The 25,361-nt window shown below is 39.6% G+C and overlaps 1 pseudogene; it reads left to right on the top strand.

Moving 5' to 3' along the window:
* Positions 1-23,932: 23,932 nt before the first annotated feature.
* Positions 23,933-24,550, top strand: LOC147455804 (uncharacterized; annotated as a pseudogene).
* The last annotated feature ends 811 nt before the right edge of the window (positions 24,551-25,361 follow it).

Genomic DNA, 25,361 nt, shown 5'->3' with positions numbered 1-25,361 from the left:
TAAGGTACCAAGATATAAGTCTCCAATACCCTTTACTTGACAAGTAGTATCATCAGCAAGATAAACAACACGTTGAACTGGAAGTGGATGATAGTTATGGAGCCACTTAGACTGATATGTCATATTTCCTGTAGCACCAGAATCGACAATAAAAAGTGATCCATCACGTACATGAAGTATTCTGTCTGGAGCAACTGAACATAGGACGCAGCTTGTTTCTGGTAGAATGTTGTTTCGATGTTCAGTAGCATATGCTCTATTCCGATCTGTGTCGAATCGACGCTTATAGCACATATGAGTGGGATGATCAGATTGTCCACAATATTCACAACAAGAAGAAGAAGAGTCTCTAGATAAACGTGGTTGTTTTGTGGTAATATTGTGTTCTTCATCATATTCACGTGTCCAACAATCATTTTCAGTATGGCCATTTCTGTTGCAGTAAGAACATTGCTTATTAGGAAATTTGAGACGAGAGAAAATATTACCGCGACGGCCACCTCTGCGGTTTCCTCATTGAAATGGACGCCTTCGAGCATAAAAAGCACGTTCCATCTGTTGTGACTCAGTCTCCTCTTGTGAAATCATAGTTGTATCGTGACCAGCATTCCAACGTTCTTGACGTTGAGAGTATTCAATTAAAGACATGCAAGCTTGGTCGAAATCAAGACCATCTTTATTAGAGAGAATAGTAACAATGTTATCATAAGAAGAGTCCTTCACCGTATCAAGGAGAAGTGTAATCAGTTGCTTTTGTGGAACAGGATCACCGGCAGCAGCAAGTTGATTAATAATAGATATGAGTACTGCGTTCTGTCAACAATAAACGTAAGAAGGATGCTCAAGGAACGTCCAAAGATGTGAGAGACGTCACCCAAAAAAAGACAGGGTAAAGGAGACGTTAATAATAAACGATTCCTCAAAATAGAGTGGCGTGAGACGCAAGATTGACGGCCACAATACGAATAGCAAAAAGCTAAATCTTCTCGAAAAAGTTAACGCCAAAATAAGAAAAACGATCGCGGACGCTTCACGAAGAAGTAGGACGAAGAAAGCTGCGTCAAGCTCTATTGCAGTAAAAATAGCATAACTTTCTGCTGCGAACTCCGATTGACGCAAACCTAGAACTCAAATCGAAGAGCTCGAGGAGACGAACAAGTTTTGGATGAAAAGTGCCATTGCGCTTTTCCTATTTCTCCAAATTTTGAGCAGAACAGCAAGAAAAATTGAGATGAAGTTCAGGGTGTCATTAACAAGAAAACGTAATCAACGATTAGATTGATTAGAAATAAACGCCACATAAAACACTAATCATATTCTTCTTAACACAAAACAACCACAGTTAACAAGAATCAACGCTCAAAAATAAAATTTGTAACAATTTTGAATCTTACATGCGAATCGCATACACGTACTGTTGTCACCATGAATTGAATCGGCGCGTGATCGTTACCGCTCTGATACCATGTTGAAATGTAGAGAGAAAGAGAGAGAGATATATATATATATAGAGAGAGAGACGAGACAAGAGACACACCATATACGCTCCCAAAGACTGATTCATATTGAGGACAAGATACAAATATATAGGTGAGACCAAGTTCAGTAGAGTGAGCCATATATAGCTCCAACACAACCAACCCAACAGACAGAGTAGTCACAAAAAACGGTGATTTCAGAGTCAACAGAGCACAAAGTGATACTGGCATGACCAAACTTGCCCAAATTCAATTTAGGACTTGTATTAGGTGTATGAAACATGTTTAGGTCAAAATTTATGTAAAATGCAAAGTTTTTGTCACTGTTGTAAATAATCGCGATTATTTACTTTTGCAACATTTTTGCATGGAAATTGTCAATTCACCTCACCTATCATGTGTACACACCTATTACATTCCAAAAATCAAGTATGAACCAAAATGACCACCCATTACTTGCAAAATTACCAAAAAACGCAAAGAAGTAGGTGAAAGCCACAATTTGGGTTATGGATAACTTTTCTTGATCCAAATCACCTCATATTTCATACCCAAGGTCTATACCATGCCTAGAACCAATTTGTACCAAAAAATATCAATTTTGAGGAAAAGTTAATAACCGCAATTATTTACTTTTTGGCCAAAATGGGGCAATTTAGAAAATTTTTCATCATATATCCAAAGAGAATGTTGAAATAAGCCCACTAGCCAATTTTGAGTCAATTTGGATTTCAAAATCTCAAATTTTCTTTATATCTAATGTTTCAGAGACCTAAAGCCAAAATGTGGTACCATTTTCACCCTGTACATCCAAATGAGCCCATATTTCCCTCAGAGCATGTAATTGGCACATACTTCAAGCCTATAAAGCCAAGTTTGCAAAAAATTTGAAATTTTTCCCAGCTGTAAATAATCGCGAATATTTACTTTGGTTGCAAATTTTTGTTTTGACCATACAATTTTGTTCCTTGCATGATTTTATGCATCTTTGCTTGTTCAAAAATTGATTTGAAGCAATTTAGACCAGATATCAGCATTTCTGTCTAAAAGGACATTCTGGAGAAAAATATGACAACTCCGCTAACTTTGTACTCTATTCACTGAACAGGAGCAATGCAAGCCGTGGAGAAGGCCACCAAGAAGGTAAACCAAAAGGAGAAACTGCAAGAGCTGCCCCCGTATCAACTGGACCTCGAGTTAGTAAAAGCTGCAAAGGCATCTTATCTTTCTAAAGAGTAGTTAGAAGAACACCACACCACAGTCTTCACTGGAAGGTTTAAGAGTGAAGAAGGGCATCCGGTGGAGTTGCAACTTTCGCCTAAAGAGGTTTATGATGTCGCAGCAAAGCCAGAAATCAAAGAGGCTAACCGCAGGTTGGGACTCCGACACTTCTATGAACAAGAGCCCTGCAGAGTAGACTTTCAGAAAGCTTACGAGCTTGTGTCCACCATCAAGGAAGACGGAACGGTCCAAATCTCAGACAACCAAGGAAATAAGATAGAGGTTGTAATTACAAAGGAAATAGTGGTAGAGGCACTCAGATTGCCCACTCAAGGGATGACCATGCGGGCAAGAGATAGGAAAACTGAGGGCACGTTTACAAAGAAAACAGTTGCAGCTACATTTGCCGATCTCATCCACAAGCAGGTGGAAGAGCCAGCCTGTCTGTACCACCAACATTTCCATTTCTTGGCGAAAAGGCCACCAAGGTACACAATACAAAATCACGTCGTGGCCACCACTTTTACACAAGTTCTGAAGTCAACCACCAGACAACCTGTGGACCACGCGTAGTATGTGCTGACGACATTGAAGGCCACCAAGAAGGAGGAAAAGATAACATACTTGGCCGCGTCTGAAGTATTGACCAGAATAGCCTATCATGCAGTCGGCATGGCCGACAACCTACTGCCTATCCTGGATCAGAACACATGGAACTTGGCAGCTCAACCTTCTCCAAGATCTACAAGATCGGGTAAGCGATCATTTAAAATCAGGTGATGAATCCGATGACAGTTCATCAGAGCAGCGTAGCAGTGAAATCTTTGACAATGAAGAAAAAAGATCTAGGAGGGAAGAGATGAAGAGGAAAGCAGTGGCTGCCCACCAAGAGGAGCCAGCTCAAAAGCAAGCGAGATTTGAAAGAGAAAAACAAGCATATCAGCGCACTAGGCAAGCGCAGGGAAAAGACCCAGAAAAGTGGGTACCTACCAGCTTGAAGGGACTTTGAATGAAACATCATTCAAGGAAAGAGGCCGAGGATCCCAAGGATCATTTAGAAAGAATGTACCAAGAGGCAGAGGCCTTGAAGCTGAAAGAGGCAGAAGAAGCAGCCAAGAAAGCTGAGGAAGCAGCAACTCAAGAGCAAGGCCAGGCATCTCCCCGACCCACCTCACTGTCGTCGGAACAACAGGACCAGCCCATGCCCACTCCACCATCATCACCGCCAGGCCAAGAGAGAACGTGAAGAAAAGGAAGTTGAACCAGCACCAGAACAAACAGCCGAGGACACTCACAAGGAGGCGAATGAAACTTATAAAGACCAAGATACAGAAAAAGAGCAAAGCACTACACATGAGGAAGAAACCGGGACTGAGAAGGCAGAAACGCCTGCAACCGAAGAAATTATAAGGGTTGAGACTACACAGGTTGTTTCCACTCAGCCAAAAACTACCGAGGTTTCAAAACCTCAGGATGGCAAAGGAAAGGCAACCATCTCTATAGAAACACTAGCAACAGAGCAAGACGCGACACAAGAGGCTGCCGGCACATTTCAACTTGCAAGACAGGAGGAGTGGCAGACCAATGAGGAAGTCATTCTACAAGTGAACGAGTACGCAAGGCAGATGCAAATCGTGACAGAGAAACTCCGCTCACTAGCCTTTAATCGCAGTACTAAAGCCAAAGAATTAGAAATGGTCATCGATGCTCTTCAAGGAGAGCTCGACGACAGAATGGCTACAATTACTAATCTCCAAAATCAGGTACAAAAGCTAAATACTGAAGCGGAACAGCATCAAATAGCACAAGACAGCCAACAAAAGGAAATGGAGGAGTTGGGTGACCTCCTGACTAAGTTATCTGATGCCTGCAAAGTGAAACATGAGCAGTTGACAGAGGTGACAAATGAGCTTCTTACCACCTCTCTGTCCAATCAGAAGATTCAAGTACAATTAGATGTAGCAAACGCATCTCTACAGTATTCGGAACAAAGAATTAATGATCATGCCACTTTCTTGCGGCAATTAAGAGAAAATCCAGCCGTGGCCTCGATCAAGGGAACAGATGAGGTGTATAAAGCACTTGGAAAGAAAAACAAGGAATTAGAGCTGGAGTTGAAGCTGGAGCAGTCACGACGTAGAGACCTGGCACTCATGCGGGTCCACAGAGAGGAGGATCTCCTTAAAGAGATTGCAGAATTGAAATGAGTGAACCAACTCCTCAGAGATGGAAAGCCAGATACACAAGAAGAGGCCGGAACTTTAGAGCCGCCCCAAGTGGAAATCCCCTCGTCTCATTTGCTGACTTTGAGACGTAGTCTATAGCAGAGCCGAGTGGGGAAGAAGATTTTCAAATCCAAATCACAGAAGAAGACGCAGAGCCAATAGTCCAGCTGTCAAAGGCTGAAGAAGATGCACTGAAGAAAAAGATCGCCTTGGAGGTAGATGAGTAGTTGAAGGCAGCTATGGATTGGGAGTTGAGAGTTTTACACTCTGTCAACGTCACACAACTCACTCCCAATCAAATCAATGCTCAATGGCACCAACAATCCCTACCATACCCTCTCATCAAGGTTGAACTCTTACAGGTAAAGGAAAGATTATACAAGGATATGCAAGAAGACAGCGCAAATCAAGACCACCCGAAGTGGAGGCTCAGCTGGCTGAACAAGAATCCAAGATACTTGATTCTGTTCACGAGAGCACCTGCGGCCATACAGAAAGATCCAACATTTTGTCCTGTACCGTGAGTAAGGACGTGGCAAGCACACGAAGCACTGCAGAAGAAGAGGCCAACATGGCTGAATTTTCCCAGTCTGCTAGCTCTAGAGAGAGGCCAAGCAACAGAAGAATACATATTGGTGAAAACCCTAACGGGCGCCATGACATTCTTCAAAAGTCTGCCAGATCTCTCCTGTGCAATGCTATACAAAATCTGCAGGATGCTACTTACTTGCATACAGGTCTTCAATGATCCTGATCAGACAGGAGCCCCGTGGCTCTCATTTTTGGAAGGAAACAAAGGTCTCTGCTATGATCTAAGTGGGCAACCCTTGAAAGAAGTTCTTTATGGATTTTACGTCCGATGCATGTTTTTGCCCTCGCACAATATGCTAGCTTTTGAGGAGGCATTCTACACTGGCTTCTTTATCTAGCGAATGAAGATATTTGCGCCGGTGATAAGCAACCTCACAACAAGATTTGTAGGCTACTCGGCAGTGGAACTAAAAAACAAAGTCACCATGCAGCTTTTGCAAGTGCCAGACAAAGAACGCAAAATCAGATATGAAAAAGCACTGGAAGCACTGAAGGACCGCCTCGCTTGCCGTCAACCCGAAGATTACTTCAGCCCATCAAGCTGTGTCAAGGGATGACACAGCTTTATGGGCCTGTGTCAAGGGACGACACAGGCAAGGAGGGGGGGAATGTTAGAGCAAGGTAACACGGACACCATTTTTCAGAGTTCTCCTTCTAAAAACAATTATTATTTTGATAAATCGGGAATATTGTAATTCATGTTTTCTTGATAAACCTTGTAATTAATGAACCGGGGCTACAAGCTTCCAGATTGTATCAGCCATTCAATTCCCAGCTTGGTAGAACTCCAGTTTATTACTTTTGACCACCCAAAAACCTTGGCTAAGGTATAAAAGCCAATCTTTGTAAGTTTTTTACAAGTTTTTGGATAAGAAATACACAGCGTGAGCTAACGGCGCTCACTTCTCTCCTTCTTGCGCTTCCTACTCCCTCTCCGGTTATCACATTGCGAATGCGTTTACTGCATTGCAACCGCAGGTAAGAGCTCTAGATCTACGCATTGACGTAAGCCATTCATAGTATTTCGTAGCTTTTGGCGTCGCTGACCCGCAGCCTAATTTCATCATAACTAGGAATTTACACTTTTAAAACAAAAACTAAGCATAGGTGGGGTATTGGAGCATCATTGCTAAGCATTTAGATGCATTCTAGGTTGAAACCGACTAGGTCAAAAATCCAATGTTGTTAATAATTGCGATTTTGGAACTTGACCTAAAGTGGGGTTTGAGGCCATAGGCATGTGTGCTTATGTCTTATAAACTTTTTCTAGAAGTTTCATTACATTTGGATGTCGTTTGATGTTGTAACGGATGTGAATTGTTTGCCAATAAGCGATTGGCTTTTGTTGATTTCAGTCACTTGAGTGTAGCTTGAGTTAGATGTGAGTTGTTAGTTTTTTTCCAAGAGATTGACAACCTCTTGTAGCCTCTATGCACTAGTCAAGTCAGTTTCGTCCCATGGTTTGACAAAGTAATCGTGGTTCTCGCTAATATTGCAATAAGATAGGATAGTGAGGTTAGACATGCGTCCCACAAAAAGTTTATGGCTTGTTTGCATCCCAAAGCTCGTGAAAAGATGGATTTCAAGGCCTCGGAGAATTTCTATGGCTATTGCGCGGTCTAAGAGCTGAAAAATAAAGAAGAAGATTGAGCAAGGTGCGTTGGGGTATGAGGTGATGGTTCCTAATCCAACCTTGAGTCTGAGAGAAGAAGTTCAAACAGAGAATCATCCCAATCGAGGGGGAGCAACCGTTCCTCAAAAATGGGTACATACAATTCAAGATTTGTCTGAGCCAATGCAAGACTCGTTGCAAGACTCGTTGCGTTTAAGTGTTATGGACAGAGGTCAAGCAAGGACATGAAGAGGCAGAGCTAGGCAATTTCCTGGCAGGTGTTACAATTGGGGAGAGGAAGGCCACTATGCTCCAAATTGCCCTCACCCACCAAGGGAAAGGGGCGGCATGTATCCTCTGTTTGGTCAAGGCAGGGGTCAGGCATAGTTTAATGGCCAAAGAGGGCAGCAAGCAGTTGAAAACCAAGCACAGGCGGCTCCATCAGGTAATGATGAAATACAAAGGGTTAACATTATTGGTGTTGATAGGCAAAAGGTTGACATTATGGCCAACAAAAGAGCATGAGGTGAAAGAGAGACTGAGACAGAGCGTGAAACTAGAGCAAAGAAGGGGAAATAAAAGGTAAATGAAGGTAGAGAGCAGCTAGAGCCAAGCAGAAGAAGGTGAAGACAAAGAATTACCCAAAAAGATTTTCAGTTCGGACACGGTAATCCGGAGTATGATTTGGTAAGAGATGTTCAAAATCAAAAGGCTAACATCACTTTTGGGCAGCTGCTTGCATTAAGCCCTAAGTTAAGAAGGCAGTGGTCAACCAGTGTCAGTACGAGGCTTCCTCTAGTGGGAGGAGATGTGCATGCGGTACAGAATCTATCCTTAAAGGTGGGGAGTCTGACCGATGTGCTTCCGATGGTGGACGTTTTGCTGGAGAAGAAGAAACATGTTCAAGCCTACATCGATGGTGGTGCCCAAGTCTGTGTTATTACTGAATCTGCTATGAGGGATATTGGCATTGAAGCTGTTGTCAGGTCAAATGTGCGAATGAGGATTGCTAATCATGCCAAAGCTCGTTGTTTAGGAGTGGCACAGGATGCGAAGGTAAAGGTTATGGGAATTGAATGCTTAATCAATTTTTTTGTCATGAAAGTAGGAGAAAATGCTTATCCAATTATATTGGGGAGGCCATGGTTGTTGGCAATTGGAGCCAAGCAAGATTGGGAGACCGGCGTGTTTACCTTGCCGGATTGGGAAAATGGAGGACAGATTGTGTTGGACCTAAAGACCAAGGAAAGTCATTTTCATCCCTCAGCCGGTGGAGATAATCGAGACTTCAGTACCAGATATGAGTATGAAATAGAGTTTACTTATGATGAAGGGTTGACCAGTGTCAAAGAGGAGGAGATTGATGAGGATTTATTGCAGCTGGATACAGATTTATTCGGAGTCACAGTAGACTCTACCACTGCAAGGAGAGGTATGCAATTTCTTGTTTGTAGTCTACAGGCTAAAGAGATGGAAGATATGCTAGGTACAGATTTTACAAAGCAAGAGAAGGAAGGCTATATGAACCTATGTGCATCCTACCCTGACTTATTTGCAACATAGTATAAGGATCTGTGGGGAGCTAAAGGAGTGGAGCATCAGATTCTACTTAAAGAAGAATACAGGCCAAAAGCACAGAAGCTTAGGAGGTTGGGAGATATTCAAAAGGAAGCTCTATGGCAGGAGATCAACAAGTTTCTCAAGGGAGGTATTATATATCCAGTAAAGGATTCTGAGTGGATCTCTCCTGCTGTGATTACCCCGAAGAAAAATGGAAAATGGTGAGTATGTGTAGATTATAAGCCTTTGAATGCTGCAACCAAGCGGAATCATTACCCCCTGCCATTTCAAGATGAGATTTTAAACGAGGTTGCCGGACATGAACGCTATTCCGTTATGGATGGTTCTTCAGGATATTTTTAGATTGGTATTGTTTTGAAGGACCAGTTAAAGACTGCCTTCATTTCTCCATGGGGTTGCTTTGCCTACCACAAGATTCCTTTTGGACTGGTGAATGCATATGCGACATTTCAAGATTGGATGAGCAAGGTGTTCGGGCCATACTTGGGTAAGTCCATCAGAGTGTTTATGGATGATATTGGTTGCTATAGTTCCAGGGAAAAACATTTGTCCAAGTTAAGGCTATGTTTTAAAGGTTAGATGAAGAAGGAGTTTAATTGAATCCAAAGAAGTGCAAGCTAGCACAACCAAGGGTTCAGTTGCTGGGTCATGTGGTATCACAGAACGAAATTGAAGCAAACCCAGAGCAGGTGAAAGCATTGGTTCTTATGGAGCCTCCAACCATTGCAACGGGATTGGCGTCATTCGTTCATAAGTTAAAGTATTTGTCCCGCTTCTTTTGGATGTTGTCTCAATATGTATACCCTCTTCATAAAAGGGCTCAACAGGTGCATGGATTTCAATGGGATGATGAAGCTCAAGAGGCATTTGATAAAGTGAAAGGTATTGTATGTCAGTTACCTACAGTATTCCCTCCTAACCATGAGGATTATTTTTATATTGCTATGACGATGGGAACGGTGGCTATCGGAGCAGTATTGCTACAAAAGGTGGGAAGGAGTTATAAGCCTACTTACTTCAAAAGCAGGGTCATTAGTCCAGGGGAAGCTATTTACACGGAGGCTGAACAGTGGGTGATGTCTTTGGTCTTTGCTTGCAGAAAGTTCAAAGTATATTTGGTCGTTCGGAAGTTTTATTTATTGAATGCTAACAATCTTTTGCCTGAAGTGGTGCTACACTTGAATCCAGGGAAACGAATCATGAAGTGGGTAATCGAGCTTCAAGAGTTTGAGTTTGAGTTCAAAGTGGATCACACGCGACGGTCTCATTTGGCGGATATGCTAGTCAATAAGGAGGTTGAGTTACCAGTTAATTCAAGAGTGGTACGAGAGGAGGATAAGGAGGAACCCGGCTTGGAAGGGGCCTTCACGATGTGGTTTGATGGCGCTTACAGATGGGTAACACAGAAAAGTAGAATCCCATCTCTATTTTTTTAGTACAATCTTCCTACTAGCAATTGATACATAGCCAATTGGTCAAACATCTGCTATAGGAAGTGAAATTTACAAATATACTTGTGTTGTGGTCATCAAAGTGACTAGATCCTTTTACCATCAAGGCATCATTTCCATAGACAACAGATATGCATCTAGCAAGTCATCATCAACCCCCTTGGGAGGTTCCCGTGTGGTAATCCTTGATAAGTGATCAACTGTCTGATGTGTGGTGCCCTTCTTAACAACCACCCCAAAGTCAAACTCTAGCAAGATGATGAACCATCACACTATTGTGCCTATATTACATGGTTTATTGACAAGATAGAGTAGTACCTAGTGATCTACAAAAAAGACAAACTTATTTGCCAATAAGTAATGCCCAAACTTTTTGACAACATAAATCATTCCAAGTCCCTCTCGCTTTGTTGTGGTATAATTATTTTTTTGCCATGCTCAATTGCCTATTAGCATATGAGATGAGAAAATCCATTGCTTCCTCTCTTGGTTGCGTTAATATGCTACCAATATCAAAATTTGAAGCATTAACATGTACGTGGAAAATTTCATTCCAATCAAGAGTTTTCAAAATTGGAGATGAAGACAAATCTTGACTTGAGCTTTTGAACTGGTTGTTCACATTCTCTAGTCCATACAAATTGAGTGATCATGCCATACATGGGTTTAGCAATTATAGCCTATATCGATAATATCCACAATGTCCCATGAAGGCTTTAACTTCTCTGACATTGGTAGGTCTAGGCATTTCAACAAGCACCTCCACTTTTTCCATATCAATAGAAATCCCATTCTTAGAGACAATGTGTCCAAGAATCTTTCCTTGTCTAACCATGAATACACATTTGTTTGGATTTAAACAAATTCTATATAGGTAACATCTTTGAAAGACATACTTGAGGTAATCAAAGTGGTCTACTCATTAGGATGAGTGTACACACATGTCATCCATATAAACCTCTAGAAAGTTTTGTAGGTACTCCTTGAAATCATGACTCATTAGCCTTTGAAATGTTGTTGAAGCATTTGTCCCAAAAGGCACGACTCTATATGCAAATATGTCCCATTCCATGGCGAAAGCTATTTTATGATGATCCTTTGGATCAATGGCCAATTGATTGTAGCGAGAGAATCCATTCAGGAAGGCGTAAGCCTTTTTTCCTAGCCACTCTTTCTAGGATATGATTAGTGATAGGAAGAGGGTAATTGTGCCTTATGGTAGCTGCAATCACCTTTTTGAGGTTAACACGCACTCTCAACTTCCCATATTTTTTGGTACCACCACAATCAGGGATACCCAATCTATGTGCTCAATCTCATAATTGAATTTTTCTTCTCTACACTTTTCAATCTCTTTCTTGATTGTTTTCCCAAAGGCCCCATTATAAGTATAGGGTTTTTGTCTGTTGGGTTTAGCATCATCCTTCATAGATATAGTATGCTGAAAGATGTCAAGATCCACTCCCTCAAGATCTTTATAGGACCATGCAAAGGCACCCTATATTATTTTAAGGTTCGGACAAGACTTTCCTCTTCTTCTTGACATAAGTCATTGGTGGCTTGTATGCAGGTTTTGGTTCCTCCCTAGGTTTTGCTGAGTCAATCTTCTTAGCCTATTCTAGTCCTTTGTAAGACTTTCTAGGTTTCCTAAGTTGTTTCATGGGTTGTTCCACAATTATTCTTCTACCCTGCAAAGTGTATTTCTTGTAATGTGATGGAACACTCATAGCCTCCTTTTTGTCACTTTTTTATTCCATTTTGTGTTCTAAATTTCTTTTAGAGTTACTTTCAACTATTGATATTTGGCTCTTCTTTCCATTTTTGTCATGAAAGATTCCTTTTTCTTTTTGCTTTATCAATTTTTTAAGCTCTCCATTTTGTTTCAATCTGTCATTTCAAGTTCCTCTCTTTTGATGAGGTGGGTATCTCCCTGTGAGTTTTTCCTTGATACAATCTTTTGTATTAATAACCATCATGAAAAACTATGTCTTGCCCTTGATTTTTGGTACAATTTTGTTTCTTTTCAGTTTAGTCTCTCATTTTTTCCTATACTTCTCTTGTTGTCTACAAAGTTGATTGGAAAACTCAAAAGAATTTTTTCTCTTCCTCCCGCAAATAGTAATTTTGATCTTATGTGCTCCTTTCCTTAGTTTGAATCCTCAATTGTATGAGTTTCCTCCTTCAATTCGTGAATAGTATCATAGTAATGGTTAGACAAACATTGTTGATCATCCAATGGCACAATAGTTACCATTTGGATAGTCCAACAATGATGTAGCCCACTTCATCATAGAATAAGGTGGGTGTGGACATGTTAACACAAACATCCATGGTAGACAATATTTGAATCCACTCAATTGGATCAAACAAGTATTTAGCTAAAGGTTCTGGCATATAATCAACATCATTCACTTCTCAATCCAAGATACAATCCTCTCACTTTAAACTACCATTTTTTGAAACCCCACACATCCAAATAGGAGTGTTTTTGTTCAACCATGTTGTAAGTTAGTTTTAGCTAATGCTTTTGAATTAAAATCTTGGGTGGGTGTTTTTAGAACATGATCTTTCAAGTTCACTCTTGTAAAATACTACCTGTTTCAAATACAGGTAGTCGTTACCCTAGTCTTGGATCGATTGTATTTTTCTCATGAAAGGGCGTTCCAAATTATCTCATAGTTGAGTTTCTTTTTTTAAATCTACAATGGAGAAAGTGTGATGGTAGCCAATTCCACAGGAGCTGACTATCATGTCTTTTAGTAATTCCATTGGTTGTTCAATGTGACCATTTCCCAATTGCAGTTTCATTCTTGTTTGCCTGATTACTAGTCTACCCCAGGATTCCCATACTACTTTGGTAGCTATGGCAATGCGTGTCTCACTATCTAGTATTGCCACAATTTTTATATCATTATACTCTACAGGAAGAGTTGTATTTCCTTCGTTCCCTTCAAAGTAATCTCCTACCTTGTTCACCAGAACGAGGGAGATTGTTGGGATAAATGTGGCATGTGCCTTCTTCTAAGACAAACGCCAGTGTTCACCGCCCACTAACCTCACTTACCCACTCACTTATTATTTATATACATAAAGGAATAAGGAGTGAGTGTTGTTTTACACTCTGATCCACCCAATCCCATGTGTGGCGGGAAAGTTTGATTTGGTCAATCTCCTTGCCCCTCCGAACTAAGTGGCGACGAGACCGATCTTCGTATCGAGATGCATGAATTACAAATCTTCAAAAAGTTAGCATTTTTTTTAAATTTAAGTAACTTCTTTATTGTACCTTTATATAAGGTCTTATCCCCCATAATTTTTTGAAACAAAATTATCTTATGTGCTTCACCTCCTTCTTGCAACTCGCACATGCGCATGCTTTATCATACGTCCTCACATAAATCTCCCCTGGGAGTGATGCGATGAACAAGAGCTGCCACATAGTGTCTAGGGAAGTGCCATGTCCCATGGACATGATGAATCCACAAAGTGAAACAAGCCCAAAGCTTTGTGGAAATCTTTGAACTTCTCACAAGTCAATGCCTTTGTAAAAAAATCTACAAAGGTTGTCCTGTGTCGGCTCATAAGCTAAGCTGCTCTCTCCTATTGAGAGTCTTGTTATGGCATAGTGATAATGCACCTCAATGTGCTTTGTGCAAGCATGAAAAATTGGGTTTCTCGCAACTGTCAATGGGCTCTAACTTGTAGTATAGATGATCTTGGCAATGTCCTGTCCAACACCCAAATCAGCCATAAGGTGTGTGAGCCATACACACTCAACCACACAAGTGAAAACTTCTCTGTACTCAACCTCCCAATTGGAAATGGCCATAGTAGGTTGCATCTTGCTCAACCACGATATACATGAACTATCAAGCATGAAATAGAAGCCACTTTTTTGGACACTTGTATGTCATAACAACCAGTCTAATCTGAGTCCAAAAAAGCAAGCAAACCTAGCAACAATGATCCTCCCTTGGGATCATAACAACCCAAGATATAAAGTGCCACTCAAGCAGCAAAAGATACTTTTAATAACCTACCAATGCTTAGACCAAAAGCTATGCATAAATTTGTTGATATGTGGAATTGAAAATGGAATATTTGGCCTAGTATTGCATACATAAATAAGGCATCCAACAGCACTTTGATAAAGAGAGACATCATGAGACTCAATTTCTCACCTATTTCCATTGAAGTAGAAATAGGTTTGCAGTCTTCAAGTCCAAACTTATATAGTAATGTCTCTATGTATCTTGCTTGACACAAAGCAATACCTCCTCACACTACTTAAATTGTATGCCCAAGTAATTATGCAAGATCCCCAAGTCTTTTATCTTGAAAGTGGCATTCAACTTGGCCTTGAATTCATCAATGTGTGTCTCATTTGGTCCAATGATTGGCAAATCATCTACATACAAAATGATGATGGGATATACATCACCCTCACATTTGGCATACAAAGTGCTTTCAGTTGGATTGTTACAAAAGCTTTGTGTAACCAAATGAGTGTCATCTTTCTCATACCAAGCACAAGGAGATTGCTTTAACCCATATAAAGAGATTTCTTTAACCAAATGAGTGTCAACTTTTGGGGCACTACAAGATGTTTTGGTAGAAGAAATCTATCAATTTTGGCTCAATTCTTGTAGGGAGAGATTGTTTACAAGCTATCAAATTTGATGCATTATGCACATTGGCTCTTGTAAAGGTTTCATCAATTTGATAGCACTCAAGACTTGTGACACTCTATAAAGTGAAATACATAAGCACACTAAATTTTCATACCACCTATCTGTATACGTCTACACTCAGTGATGCCACCAACACCATGCACCATATCCTTGACAAACATACTTATCTTTTATTTTCAAGTAAATGTGCATCTTTATATGTATTGGGAGACAGCCAATACATCATGAACCATGTTAACCTACAAAGCAAAGCTAAAGAAAAACAAACTAAAGTTCTCTCTCTCTCTCTCTCCCTCTCTCTCTCTCTCTCTCTCTCTCTCTCTCTCTCTCTCTCTCTCTCTCATGTGTATGTGTGTGTAGCAAATAAAAACCCACTTCAAGAAACCATCATGGGGGAAAAACAATTGTAACATAAGTAAAAAACATACGATTTTTGGAGTGAGTCCATTTGATTGATCATCTAGAGAATTTTAGCCTACGACACACTCTACTCGGGGCTCTCAAGATTCAAGGTCCAACGTGTCAAACACTCTGACCAAGGCATCGAGGTGCATCGCTCAAAGTGACAGTTATGAAATGTGACAGTTTATAGGCCACTGCATACCTCACTCTCTAGTGATGTGCGCATCATCTATGTCGAACTCTATGTGATAATAGCGTATGATACTTCTAAAATACTGAGCCTCATATAGTGGAAGAATAGAATGCCTGCAGTAATATTGAAGCTTCAAATGTGTAAATACATAGAATAAAAACCCCAATTTCTCATGATGCAGTTTAGGTAAAAGCAAATGTCAAAGAGAGTGTACAAAAAGCATACCTCAAATATAAGAAGGTGCATCATTGAGGGTGTATGAAACCATATGGTATCGTACCATTTTTCTTCTCTAAAAAAAGATGATTTAAAATAGAGAGAGAGAGAGAGAGATGAAATCTGACAAAGAATACCTTGATATTAGCCATCTTTCTATTGTCTGAAAAGAGACATTTAAGAGATTGACAAAGAGAGAGAGAGAGAGAGAGAGAGAGAGAGAGAATACAAAAGGGTTATGGTTCAAAGCGTATCATCTTAGATTAAAGCGATAGAAAAGAGACAATACAAAAGAGTTATAGTTCAAAGTGTAGTCTGCTAGATACCATATTAGGTACTCTATAAATCCAAGGACCTATGTTAGATACATTTTATAGAATATGAAGGGGTGTTTCAACTTGAGTGAATATCCTCTCTTTTTGTTTAAAAAGAGAGATCTAAGAAGGGGGGGGGGGGGGGGGGGGGGGGGGGGGGAAGAGAGAGAGAGAGAGAGAGAGAGAGAATACAAAAGGGTTATGGTTCAAAGTGTATCCTTTTAAATTAAAGCGATACAAAAGAAACAATACAAAAGAGTTATGGTTCAAAGTATAGCCTCCTAAATACCACATTAGGGATTCTATAAGTTCAAGGACCTATGTTAGATACATTTTGCAAAATACGCGGGGGCCGGGGGGGGGGGGGGGGGGGGCGGGGGGGGGGGGGGGGGTTGGTCAACTTGAGTGAATATGGTCAATCAATATGGTGTAGTGGCATCTCCAACAACCCGCATCTGTTGTGCATTAAGTGGCCTTTCATTACTCACAAACCAAATATCCACTCGAATTTGAAGAGCTCTTTATCTAAAAAAGTGGCAACATGGTAGTATCTAAGAACTTCCATAGAAATATCTCTCTCTAAATATAGCATTTCATAAACACCTACAATGATATATCCTCGATGGTATTGATCTTTGCAAAGACGTCCATGAATTATGCATAACACAATTAAAACTTAAAACTACAAATTTACCAGATTAAAACTCTTACGATATAATATGAGTCATATCAAATAGAATCACCAAAAAACTTGTTGGAACTCTTTCCCTCCATTGTGGTGGATCTTCAGCAAGGTATCTCAATGTATGGGCCAATCTTCTCAAGCAAGTAATAGATCATGTGAATATTTCACTTAGAAAAAATAAGACAAATATGTTGAATAAATTCACTAATATGACCAATGACGTAGGATGCACTGTGCCTTGGATAAATTTGTGGCCAATACTTTGATCTAAAAGGCATCAATCAAATTTAATGCCGAGTTTATCTCATTTTAAGCAAAAGTTATGAGTTTGCATACTGTAACACTTCCTTGAACACAATATTTGGAGTATAGAATGACTGTGCTTGAGTGTTTTTAGTATTGAAGACAATCCTGACAAAAGATGCATTTTGCACACGTGACATTGGAACATATAACTGTCCATGAGAGAAGATCGACGATGCAAGATATAGACCAAGAATTCCTAGTGTCTACCCTTGTGCTTTGTTGATTGTCATCCCAAAAGCCAGTCTGATTGGAAATTGACGAGACTTCATTTGAAATGGAAGCCCTTGATGGCTTCCAACAACAAATTCTATCCTTGGAATAAAGACTCTGTTGCCAATATTTGATCCTACAGTTATCTCCACTTTAATTCCCTTGTGATGAAATTGTTTGCATATCAATATGGTTCCATTTTATATTCCTCGTTTTGGATCTAAATTCTACAGCAACATGATAGGAGCATTTTATTTCAAAACTAAAGCATAAGGTGAAAAACCACCACCAAGGGCAAGTCTATTCAAATATTCAAATGGATACAACCATGTGCTTTCCTTTGACATCCGAATTGAATCTGCACTAAGATACTCTTTGGATTCTCCCTGCATTCTTCGTAATGCATATGCATTGATTGAATCTACATCTTTATTTAGAGGAGCAAGTATTGCTAATTCTCTGAAAAACCTTGCATGTTCTTGCACACGACATAAATCTCCATATAGAAAGTTGAGGAGGTGTGCCAAACTATTTGTGTGAAGCATCATGTGTAAAAGGTATTTTGACTCTATCTAAATCTCCTCCATCATCCACATCCCCATTGCCAATGTCAAGCACCCAACATGAAAAACGTTGTTGAAATACATTTCTAACGCAGTCAAGTATACACATATTTTTGGCAAGCCTCAATATCTTTGTACTTTTCCAAATGTGGGAATGATAGAGAGATAACTTTACAATGTCTACAAGGCTACCTTTTGTTACAATAGGCAATATCTTTGTCGAAAGTCACCTCCAAACAAACAAAGAGTCTTGCTGCATAATATCCCGTAAAGTTTTGTCCAATGCTTCAAATGCATACCGATGTGTCATGGGGGCCTCATCCCATATAAGTAAATCTGCCTTTCATAGAACTTTTTCTAGTTGACTATTTACCTTTATATTGCAGGTTGATTCAAAATGAAGCTCCAAAGTTACCTTAAACCTAGAATAAAACCGTTCTTCCATTAGTCAAAGCAAAGCCACAATACCTGATGATGCATATGCAAGAGAAATTCTACATCTTCCTCATACCTGTGAAAGGAGTGCATTATACATGTATGTTTCCCCTGATCCATCGAGACCATCTAAGAAGAATACCTTTCTTGAATCTCTGTCAATAGATTGTAGCACTTGGTGGTAAGTATCTCGCTAATTCTCATTTAATGAACTCTCCATACAATCTACTATATTGCATTGCTCATCAACATTGAACATTGTCTCTTCACCCATAGCACCAGTTTCACTTAAACCTGTGATCGTTGGGTTCATTGTAGGTAGCATATAATCACAAAGCCTCTTGCATGTTGTTGCAGGAAGAAATATATGTTTAGCAGAGCTTGATTTTTTGCCACATGAAATTGTACACTTGCATCGGGAATACGCATCCTTAAGGCATAAACATAGTCCTCACAAAACTCAATACAAACTTTGTCCCATAGAGCGGCCGGATGCAGTGGCTCACAAAAGACTAATACGATTGCAAACAACTATCTCAATTGCATTCCATTTCAAAAAAAAGAAGCCTCTTGGAGGCAAAGTAACCATTCTTCATCATCTTGAAATAATCCTCTAAATATGCATGCCTTGTTATATGTGTCATAAATGTGACCATCATACATCCGCAAGTGTTCAAAACATTTATATCCCTTGAAAATATTTAGTAGCATTCCTAAATAATAAACTTCACAAAAAACTGGGACATTGTTATACATTCTTCCAATAGAAACACCATGTTGGCTTTGAGACCATGCCTTTTCACTTTTATTCTATACCCAGTCACTTGGAAAATCTGCATATGTGAGGCTATTTGTCTGTAGAGAGATTTGATTTGCAATAAACCATTATGTCAAGGTAGTTTTTTTATTTCTCTCGTTGTTTTGATACATCATCACCATCTTGAAATGTAACCATATTCTATGATGGAAGGTGTACTTGTAGTCATTGAATAGTTGGATTTTCGTTGTGCATGTCAAAGCCAAATATTCTCCATATAGCCTCAGATGCAGAAACATAACATGCATCAAGATAACTCTTGATTACATCGATAACTCCTTTAAAATATTAAATAGCAACAATGGCTCGATCATGTCCCTTGTAGACATACTTATAAAGGTATTTAACAACAGTGACAATTGAGAAAATCTCAACATTTATATGGGCTTTATACCTCAATAATAAGAGAGGGCTATAAGGAACAACCCAATAATTATTTAAATTATAATCTTTTGATGGAACAAACCTTTTATCATCTCGTCTCATAAGTATGGAGAATTTGGGTTCAAAGGATCACATGGCCCATGAACATTATAATGGCTCACTATATCAAATAATTCTGAAAACACATTCTTGTAATGGTCTCTACACAAATCAATTTGTCATAGAAAAATTTATCCACATGCTTATGTTCAGGTGCAAGTATGAGCATGAGGAAGAGATCGCTCTTGAAACTCTATCACTGAGACTGAGACATGTCCATTTACCTCCCCAAATAAGGCTTGCCTGATAATAAAATCTATCATATCTTTAAACTTATGATAAAACACACGTGAAATCATATAAAGACGATCGACATCACTTTGTCGAGGTAGTAAGGCATAATTAATTTCCTTCCATCGTGGATTACATGTGAATGTGATGAAGAATTGCCATTGCATCTTGGTATAGTTGGCACATATATCTTGGACCTTCAACAAAAGAGGAAGGTAGTACAATTCTACAGCCAATATTTTGACCTCCAGCTCTCTCTCTAGCCTCAACCATGTCAACCAAGCCTTAGTACACGAAGTGTTATTTGGAGCACAAAGTGTATTTTGGTTATTTATAATCCACAATAGCCATGACAGGAGTACTAAAGGCATCAACGACATATTGTTGTGGTAGCCTACCCCCTTGAAGAAGACACTCCACTACATCATCTCTTATTTGTAAATGAAAGCCATAATATTGTTTTTGACTCATCTTCTTTTATCGCTAGTCTCTAAATAAGGATGCCACCCAACTTCTCCACCTGAAAACAATAAGACATACATTAAAGACTCTTAATCTACTCTCATACCCCGCTAGCTCTCACCATCTTCGAAGGTGTGTGAGGTCTTGGGTGTGAGACCGTGATGGAATTGATGTTATGTTTGATAAGTGTTTTGCTTAGTGCTTGAAGTTTCCATCTTCATTGCACTAGCTAGTATTGAAGGAACACAAAGAATTGTATTGTAAAATGTCTCTCGTGATGGGAGAAACCATAATACAAAGCCTTTTGGAGGAAGGACCCGGCTCCATGTAAATCCGGTCCTCAACTGTCGTCAATTGCCTAATTTCTCTCTCTTTTGAAGTATTGTTCATGCTATCTAACTAGGGGTTATACTTTTTGTTGTTCTCTTTACCCAAGCACTCTTGTTATTCTCATTAGGAATCTATTCTAATGAAATGCTCACTATGTTCTTGATGCATACTGGAGATTCTTTTCAAGCCCCCATGTTGATAATTCAACACAATGTCGCGATGGCCAATATTTCTATCATCCTCTTGTCCAGGTATTATGGCAGCAACTTCAAAACCCCTTGGAGCAAGATATTGCCAGCCATTACATCGATGGTCTACAATAACCATCCTAATATTGAGAGAACTACCATCTCCACAAAAAGAAGCAGCAGATCGTAGAGTACTGGTATAAGGATTTACTTAGTGCATCATCAATTGTAAACACTCCAAAACACTACGATCTAGACTTGGAACATGAGGCATCGTGTTGCTCAACTCATGCTCGGTACCAAAAATTATAATTGTGCAAAGCATGGAACTTCATTCCATCCTTCAACTGGCACTAGAGCACCATGAGTATGATAAAATGAGCCGTGTACCTTGAAAGTGTATATACCTCATCCACCATAGTTAATAGTCTCATCAATATGTGCACCAAGAGACACAAACGCCAATACATTATTATATCCCCAAATATTCTGTAAGAACTTTCTATTCTCGTCGTGGAAGAATTCATTAAATATTTCAATTCATTTGGTGGGTCATTCAATGGAAGTAACCTAACTCTTCCATCAGAGCAACAATATTTACCCACAAATGTTTGGATAGTGTTTCCTTTGATTTTCTAGGCCTTTACTCCACATTTGGAGCAAACAAAATCTAAGCTGCGCAAGTTGTGTACCACAAACATTTTGAAAAGAATAGATGCCATAGAATTATGATATAGAAGGGGACAAGTTGGGTATTCAAAGCGGATTGATAAAAAATGCTTTGTTACTTTAGAATAGTTTCCCTCCTCAATACGATTAATGATCTCTTGATTACATCAAAAGGTTATGTTTTCAGTCATCTCAACATCCATGGCTTCATAGTTTAATCCATGTACATTAGTTGAGCATTGTCTCTCATTACACTCTAATAAAGTTCCAATATTATTTTGCATCGAATGCCTCATTCTATTGCGTGCTATTTGACACCTTGCCCTTCGCGATTGATCACATAGTTGATTGCGTCGTGCATGACTTGGTGATAATATGCTCAGTCCAAATTCTATTCAAGAAATAACATGCAAGTAGATATTTCACATAGGCTACTTTGTGTAGTTATAATATTTGGTTACATTATTCACATGAAATAGCAAGTGAAAGAATGGTAAGCATAGTAAAAAATTCATAGATATTGGATTAAACAACTCTCTCATTATACTGAATACAATTGATAGATATTGGATTAAGCAACTCGAGCGAGGCGAGGAGGGAGAGAAAGTGAGGGAGTGTGTGAATATGAAGAGAAAAATGTAATATCCTTTCAATCACACATGAGTTCTTTCATTAGCCCTTTCTAATATCCATCTACAATAGGCCATAAATAAGAGTGTCTTGCATTTGGAAGTTGAGGAAGCTAAAATAGCTTGTGTTATGGTCGTGTTTCTCATGTGTGGTACCATGGGTATCTCAAAGTTTTATAGTCTAAAGCAACATTTCTTGTACTTCAAGACTCACTGGATACTCATAGGTGTGTATGTGTGAAGAACATTTTCTAACCTATGTGTGGTAGATCAAGAGTATGAGGGCCTCTTAGGATACGCAAGTGTGGTGCGTACTTTGACTCTTCTACTTCCCTCTTGAATGTGAGGGAATTGAAATTAAAATCCATCAGAGATAGTATGTTATTTGGATAAGATGATACAATAAATTTGTAATGTCCCTTTGGATTGTTTCTATGTATGAGGAGTCTCATATCAAGGATAATACGTTGATTATCATAGTAACCTCTTCAGTTTGGAAGATCTATCAAGCTCAACACCCATTGAATTTATATCTTGAAATCAGTAACATCATTAATAATTTGGGTGTGAGAATCAGCATACGCAACTATCCAACAGTTACAACTCCATTAAAATGAGTCTTCTTGTATGTGTGCATATCAGTGTGTGTGTGTGTGTGTGTGTGTGTGTGTGTGTGTGTGTGTGTGTGTGTGTGTGTTGTGTGAGAGAGAGAGAGAGAGAGAGAGAGAATAAGAAAGAGATATTGTCTTTAGATCTACTTTCCTAGCTAGTATCAATCAATCAATCTTCCCTTTGTATTAGAAGGTCTTTGCAAGCTCAAGCCTTCTCTCTCTCTCTCTCTCTCTCTCTCTCTCTCTCTCTCTCTCTCTCTCTCTCTCTCTCTCTCTCTCTCTCTCTCAACTTTCATTTTGTTTTTCTTTCATTCTCAAATTTTTAATGTCTCTAGCTCAATCTCGCTCTTTTATTTTATTTTAATTTTATTGATTTGTCACGATTGGGTCCCATAGGTCATTTTGGTCTTTTCAAATTTGTAATATATCATTTCATTTCATTCCATTTCTCATTTTACCTATGAACAAGGGGAATTTCTTGCAACATGTCTATTTCTAGAAATTTTTGAAGCTCTTGAGTAAAACCATTCCCTAGGTGGCTCTTCTCTCCGTGGCTCCACAGCTTGGCTTTTTGCATAAACTTTCCATTAGTGTAATGGTTTTTTGCCAAAGAAATCTCTCTCTTTCTCTCTCTCTCTCTCTCTCTCTCTCTCTCTCTCTCTCTCTCTCTCTCTCTCTCTCTCTCTCTCTTTCTCCTTTGTGGTCATTTGAGCCTTTGGAAGGAGTTAATGTTACATCATTTCTCTCTCTCTCTCTCTCTCTCTCTCTCTCTCTCTCTCTCTCTCTCTCTCTCTCTCTCTCTCTCTCTCTCGTTTTCTCCTTTGTGGTCATTTGAGCCTTTGGAAGGAGTTAATGCTACATCATTTCTCTCTCTCTCTCTCTCTCTCTCTCTCTCTCTCTCTCTCTCTCTCTCTCTCTCTCTCTCTCTCTCTCTCTCTCTCTCTCTCTCTCTCTCTCTCTCTCTCTCATGCTATCATTCTTTTGTTCTTTCATTCTCTGTCTCTCTTTCATTAAAAAAATTCCCAAAAACTTTGTGTCTCTCTCTCCTTTTTTTTTCATTCCCTTTCTCTGTTTTTATTAACCTCATTTTTTCATGTTGATAGTTTTTTCCTCTCTCTCTCTCTCTCATCATTTTTTGAACGCCTATGTCTTATTCTTCTTTGGCTGTTGGAGACCTGTTGACTGCCATCTATTGAGGATCTCCAAGATCTATCGTAACTTCCTTTGGGCACGTGATCCTTTTGTGAGAAAAATGCTAAAGTATCATGGGACATATGCACCCTTCCAAAAGAAAAAGGGGGGTTGGGAATACAGAATCTCAATCTGATTGCTGACAAAATGGGGGTCAAACTTGTAGTTTCAGATCTCCAACAACCCCAGGAGGAACGGGCCCTGCTCCTCTTCAAAAATCTTTCTAAGCTTCGACTATCCGAATTCAAAGGCTGGAATCATCTCCCTCCCTTGGTTATTTTCTTTGGGAAACAACTGATCTCCACAAGAGGATCTAACCTAGTTAGATCCATCATGCACGCGTGGAATAGGCATCGTGACAGCCTTTAGCTTAACCTCCTATCCAAACATAGGTTCTCAGTACCACCCAATGACTCTATCTGGTGGTCTAGATTGAGCATTCCCTCTCTCCTTGACAATCAGAGAAGGAGATCCCTCATTCTGCACAAGAAAGGCCTCAACACGTGGTCACACCTATGGGACCCAACAACCCAGGACTGGAATTCTAACTTGGACCTTTGAATTCAGTACCGGGTGAAGCCTTGGGACATGTAGGTCATTCGGGCTAGAATTCGGCTATTTCCCCTTGAATTGGTATGGACTCTGCAGTCTCCTACTCAGTTGGATATCAGAGCTTTCACCAGGGTGGGTAGGTTCAAACTTCTTAACCCAGTTTGGCATAGTTATGGTGTACTGATAGACGTTCCCTCAACTCTCAACAATTGATGGCTAGTCAATTATTCACCCAAGCAATGGGAATTTATGTTCAGTTAACATATGGCCCAATGCCATAGAACCAATGAATTTACGTTTAGTAACATATGGCCCAATTCCATAGAACCAAAGAAATATGTCCTTCTCTGGCTCATTCTCCATAAGGCCTTGTGGATTGGGGAAAAGGCCCTTTGTGTGGGGGTCAGCATAGAAATATGTTGTAGATGTAAGCAGGTAGTGGAAGACATTGGTCATCTCTTCCTCGCTTGCACCCAAAACAAGAAAATCCTCTCTCTTTGGTCAGCTTGCTGGGCTTCTCCCCCTCATCGAAACAACTTCTTGTAGGAGATTATTCAGGAGTGTTGTCTATTTTTTGGAATAGATTCAGAGCTGAGTTCTTGTGGCTTATATGGCGTCAACGGAATTGTATAATGTATGAAGTAGCTTACTAGATTCCAAATCTGAAAACCCTCCTTTCTTCTATAAATGTCCAGGAACTTTAGATTTCTAAGAACCAAATCATGCTCTACAGGACTAAGTAAGAAATCCTTAAAGACTCTAAGCATTTCTATGTTCGGGCTCAGTATTGGAGAATGGGTGGACCCCACCTGGAAGACAAGACCTGCACTCGAGATGTCTGGGAAAAGGAGCTGGATATTGAGATTGCTTATCTAGAGGACATGATCAATGAGGGCTACTACTATCTGGAAAGGCTCCAGGCTAAACTAAAAAAATGTACATAGTAGTTTTGTTTAAGATTTTGACTTTGTATGCCCGGGTTTATATGAGGGTTGTTCTTCTTGTTATCAGTTTGTCAAGTTGC

This window comes from Adiantum capillus-veneris, chromosome 6, assembly GCF_014529385.1.
Source record: "Adiantum capillus-veneris isolate H3 chromosome 6, ASM1452938v2, whole genome shotgun sequence".
NCBI lineage: Eukaryota > Viridiplantae > Streptophyta > Polypodiopsida > Polypodiales > Pteridaceae > Adiantum > Adiantum capillus-veneris.
The sequence above is the reverse complement of the archived record's forward strand: the minus strand, read 5'-3'. Positions and strand labels throughout refer to the sequence as shown.